This window comes from Paramisgurnus dabryanus, chromosome 24 (genome assembly GCF_030506205.2).
Source record: "Paramisgurnus dabryanus chromosome 24, PD_genome_1.1, whole genome shotgun sequence".
NCBI lineage: Eukaryota > Metazoa > Chordata > Actinopteri > Cypriniformes > Cobitidae > Paramisgurnus > Paramisgurnus dabryanus.
In genome coordinates this window covers 28,768,963-28,775,054 of record NC_133360.1, presented here as the reverse complement: position 1 = coordinate 28,775,054, position 6,092 = coordinate 28,768,963, and positions in this window count along the sequence as shown.

Here is a 6,092-nt window from a genome sequence, read left to right as displayed (position 1 = left end):
ACAATACAGGCTGCCAAGATCTAAAGATAACAAAATAAAAATGTATTTAAGATTGATGTCCACTATTTTTTATGCATATGACATTGAGGGACAAACTTTAATTAGTTAATAAACAAATACTCCAGTGTAGCCAAAAACATGATGTATCTGTACAACAATAGGATCGATTTACACATGATTGTAGTTTTGCTGTATGCCTTTCATTTAAATCGGTGTATTACTGTAATGAGAACCACAACAACAAAATAAACTTGATAAAATAAATTGCGAGAATGAGTATTGGGGGATTAATAATTGTCAAGAAAATAATGACAATGCGAACAATCTTAATGGTCATAAAAACAGGCTTCATTTTCTTTGTGCAAAATATAATTGCACGTCTGACTTTTGGGTTGAAATGAAATATGATTTTAATATAAGTGAGGTATAATTGAGCTTTGAGTGAGATCCCCTACGCCCTGGACATCATCATGACATGTTTTGTGGGCGAGCGGAGGCCATTTAAGACACATGTACAGTTCTGCGCAGCCTGTATTTCATGCTTTATAAATACATTGGCAATTGTCTGGTAGGGATAAAACAGATGGCAATTGTCTCAGGGACAATCCTTCTCTTGTCTTTGTTTCAACCAAGTCGGATTTGCGGGACAGCGCCATAAGCTCTCGACAGCCATGAGGAGCTTTCTTTGTAGTCATACAACAATGCTTAAAGCGATACGGTAGGTATGCCACACATACATGTCAGACATCCAAAATCCAGCCGGTCGTCTGCCTGCTCCACAGAACACAAAGCCTGGGATCCAAAAAGGCTCAGCTGACATCATTCACAAGGGAGTTTGGGTCCCTGTAGCTGCTGGTGATGCTATGGTTAAACCATATACTGTAAGCTTTTCCAGGAACCTCCATGATGGTCGCACCTTAACCCTAAAGGCTGTTGATGTTTGGATATAAGCGCTTCGTTCAGATTAAAAGATACAAAAGCTGTCAATATGACGGCATCTTTTGTATCTAAAGCGTGCATATTAGTGCCCCAAAAGTACATATTGTTACTTCAAAGGTAAATTTTTGTCCCTAAATGGTTCATACTAGAGCCTTTTTAAAGAGTACTGTCAAAGTGACAACTTTTGTACTTTTTTTCATATAGCACTTTCAAATACAGACCAGTCAGGTTTTGAAACACTTGACTGAAATGTTTTTCATAATCTTAACAATATTTAAATCTAAAAGGTGTATTTTTAAATGCTTGAAATTCATTTTCTAGGCAAAAATGTAGCTGTGGCAAACAGATTAATTTCTGTTTTTAGAAAACGAAAACATTATTTAAAATTTAAATTTTTGACGATTACATACCAAGTCAAGACATAAAAAGACTTTTAAAAAAGTAAAAAATTTGCCTCAAATGTGTTTTAAAAATATTCAACTCAAGCATTAACATGACACCAAGTTAAATCCTGCAAGTATTTTAGGGCAAGGAACGCGATGCTTCGCATGTAGTGTGTACATAGCATTATGGGGCATACACACTAAAAACGAATTCAATGTTTTGTAGAATACATACAAAGTCACAAAAAGAGGCAAATAGACATGAATGAAGGCGAACTGTGGTGATTAGACACGAACAGTGGCGATAAGACGCGGACAGTGATGAATAAAAGCAAACAGTGGCAATTAGACGCGAACAGTGGCAAATAGACGATTAGACACGAACAGTGGCGATTAGACACGAACAGTGGCAATTAGACGCGAACAGTGGCAAATAGACGTTTAGACACGAACAGTGGCGATTAGACGTGAACAGTGCCAATTAGACGCGAACAGTGGCAATTAGACGATTAGACGCGAACAGTGGCAATAAGACACGAACAGTGGAAATTAGACGCGAACAGTGGCGATTAGACGCGAACAGAGGCGATAAGACGATTAGACGCAAACAGTGGCGATTAGACACGAACAGTGGCAATTAGATGCGAACAGTGGCGATTAGACGCAAACAGTGATGAATAAACACGATTAGACGACTAGACACGAACAGTGGCGATTAGACGTGAAAAGTGGCGATTAGACGCGAACAGTGGCGATTAGACGCGAACAGTGGCAATTAGACGTGAACAGTGGCGATTAGACGGAAACAGAGGCGATTAAACGCGAACAGTGGCGATTAGACACAAAAAGTGGCGATTAGACGCAAAAAGTGACAATTAGATGCGAACAGTGGTGATTAGACGCTAACAGTGGCGATTAGACACGAACAGGGGCGATTAGACGCGAACAGAGGCGATTAAACGCAAACAGTGGCGATTAGACGCAAAAAGTGGCGATTAGACGCAAAAAGTGACAATTAGATGCGAACAGTGGTGATTAGACGCTAACAGTGGCGATTAGACACGAACAGGGGCGATTAGACGCGAACAGAGGCGATTAAATGCAAACAGTGGCGATTAGACGCAAAAAGTGGCGATTAGACGCAAAAAGTGACAATTAGATGCGAACAGTGGTGATTAGACGCTAACAGTGGCGATTAGACGCGAACAGAGGCGATAAGACGATTAGACGCAAACAGTGGCGATTAGACACGAACAGTGGCAATTAGATGCGAACAGTGGCGATTAGACGCAAACAGTGATGAATAAACACGATTAGACGACTAGACACGAACAGTGGCGATTAGACGTGAAAAGTGGCGATTAGACGCGAACAGTGGCGATTAGACGCGAACAGTGGCAATTAGACGTGAACAGTGGCGATTAGACGGAAACAGAGGCGATTAAACGCGAACAGTGGCGATTAGACACAAAAAGTGGCGATTAGACGCAAAAAGTGACAATTAGATGCGAACAGTGGTGATTAGACGCTAACAGTGGCGATTAGACACGAACAGGGGCGATTAGACGCGAACAGAGGCGATTAAACGCAAACAGTGGCGATTAGACGCAAAAAGTGGCGATTAGACGCAAAAAGTGACAATTAGACGCGAACAGTGGCGATTAGACGCGAACAGTGGCAATTAGACGTGAACAGTGGCGATTAGACGGAAACAGAGGCGATTAAACGCGAACAGTGGCGATTAGACACAAAAAGTGGCGATTAGACGCAAAAAGTGACAATTAGATGCGAACAGTGGTGATTAGACGCTAACAGTGGCGATTAGACACGAACAGGGGCGATTAGACGCGAACAGAGGCGATTAAACGCAAACAGTGGCGATTAGACGCAAAAAGTGGCGATTAGACGCAAAAAGTGACAATTAGATGCGAACAGTGGTGATTAGACGCTAACAGTGGCGATTAGACACGAACAGGGGCGATTAGACGCGAACAGAGGCGATTAAATGCAAACAGTGGCGATTAGACGCAAAAAGTGGCGATTAGACGCAAAAAGTGACAATTAGATGCGAACAGTGGTGATTAGACGCTAACAGTGGCGATTAGACACGAACAGGGGCGATTAGACGCGAACAGAGGCGATTAAAAGCAAACAGTGGCGATTAGACGCAAAAAGTGACAATTAGATGCGAACAGTGGTGATTAGACGCGAACAGAGGCGATTAAACGCAAACAGTGGCGATTAGACGCGAACAGAGGCGATTAAACGCAAACAGTGGCGATTAGACGCGAACAGAGGCGATTAAACGCAAACAGTGCGATTAGACGCAAAAAGTGCGTCTAATAATTTCTTGTACTAAAGTCCTGCATAAAGTAATCCCTTGGGGGTCTAAGCTCTGGAGGTCCTATCATATATTAATGCACATCACTAATGGCTAGACCCTAGTATATGCTTGTTTACCCGTGTTCTTACAGAGGGTCCATAAAGAGGAAAACAACCTCACCAGATGGTCATCTCTGAGAGATTGTATGGCCAGGATCCATTGATTTTTCCTGCTCGTGATTCTGCATTAATATTTCATTACCTTTGTCTTCCATTTCCTGGCTTTAAGAGTGCCGAGCTGGCTTACAGCGAAGTGCTCCGGGTCGATGGACTGCTACCAGGAACCGCCGACTCCCCGAAACATCTGAGACTCGTCCACACCCCGGGGATCGAAACGGTGACCCTCATCGATCTAAGATGACAAAAGGGGAAAACAATTACATAATGAGATTTGAGGGTTAGTTTGCCCAAAAATTCAAATTTGGGCATTTACTCACTCCTGTCGAGTGTCTCCTGTTGAGTTTTTGAAGAATATTCATGTGGTCTGTTAAGCTCCAAGGACAAAAATAAGCAAATCATAAAGATTGTCCATAATAAAATCAGGTTTTATTCTAAATATATTAGCTGAAAATAGTAATAGTAGCTTCTAAAATCTCAAATTACACTGCTAGATCAAAGTATATTAGTAACAAGCAAGCTTAAAGTAAAAGGTTTTGTGTCTTTGCATTGGTTTACAACAACATAGGGTTGAATAAATGACAAAATGTTTTTCACATTCGCTTTCAAGAACAACAAACAAAATATTTTACAACAAATCTGAGCTGGATGAAGACTCGTGTGCTTGTAAATAAATAACACAGTTTGACTTGAGAGCTCACATGCTTAAATGTTTCATGTCCCACAATGCATTGCCAGAAAAATCTGTTCCATCATCATTACCCGAGTAAGCTTATTTTCTTAGTAAGAAATGTTTGTCTGCCCAATGATGCAAATGAACACCTGAGAACTGGATGAGGCATTTTGTTTTAACAAGAGACATCAACAACATTGCAGTTGCGATATTATATCACGAGGTTGAGATGAATCACGAACATTAATGTATTCAAGTGCAACAGCGCAAGCTAAAGCGATCAGACATATGCAGGTCAGACGGGCTGCTGCCTCAGCACACCATGGAAAGATGCTTTGCTAAAAAAAAACCTTTCAAGTGCTTCTTCAAAGGATCCATCAATGTCATTAAAGCAAAAGGCGTCTGCAACAAATAGTTTTGATTTGAGAATTCTGTCCGCCGTCTCTCTACTGTGCCATGAAAACTAAATAAGCTTTGAAAAACTAAATATAACATTAATACTTAAATCATATGCATCTATTAAACAGTGCTCTGGAGTACTTGGATCTAATTACTGCTTCCTGCATTTATTTGTAAAGTTGTAATAAGCAGGTTAATGTCCAGTCAACCAATCACAAACTAGTTTATTTTGGGTTAATGAACAGCTGACTGTAATGCTCACAGACCGGTAATTACCATAAATGAGTACATGCAGTATCAGAGGCGAGATACTTCGAAAACTTTTTAATGCTTGTCATATGATCATGATCACCAAATACCACATGTTTCTTTACTGTAAATGTTTATAGTATAACATGCACTGAAGCTTTTCATTTTTTTTAGTTCATGGGAATTTCAGCATTTACTAACACATTATTAAAATGAATGCACAATGAACTAACAAAAACAGCTGAAGAGTTCAGATGCAAACCCTCATCTGACAAACCCCTTATTGCCCTTATAAGACCTTCACCTGATTATCAAATAGTTTGAATCAGCTGGATCATGAATCACAGCTCACAGAGTTTAGATGAACTGTGCACTTAAATCACAGCCGTTGATGACAAGTACACATGCAAATTAAAATCCTCAATAAATGAGAGGTTTTGGGAACTAACCATCATGTTGAGAGCAGGAGGTTCGGTCAATTAAGTAACTCGAAGGTATTTTAAAAGATAAAGTGTCATGGGGAGATAAATGATATATATAGTACAGTTACACACTACATCCTCCATTATTAACAATATTCTGGGCTTATTTACAGCGTAAATCATGTAGTTAGTTATACATATAAACTTAATTTGCATATTGGCATAGGGTGAAACTAAAAGAAGGCTTTTAAGTCGTTAAATGCGGCAACAATGTTCTAGCAAGTGCTTAATATGCACCGCATCAACTGTTTCCCCTGAAGCAACATCCCACTTGCACAGCAGGGACTCGCTGGATTCATATGTTGAGTTTAGAGATTTGTTATTCTTTGACCACACTGCCACCTAGTGTTTATAACAAGCATCATCACGGTAAGGCTTTATTTGACTTTTTATGTGAGGGATGCGGTTGCCTGGTTACCACTTTAACCTTCACAGCTTCTTTTGAGATGAAGAGGTAACTATGGACAC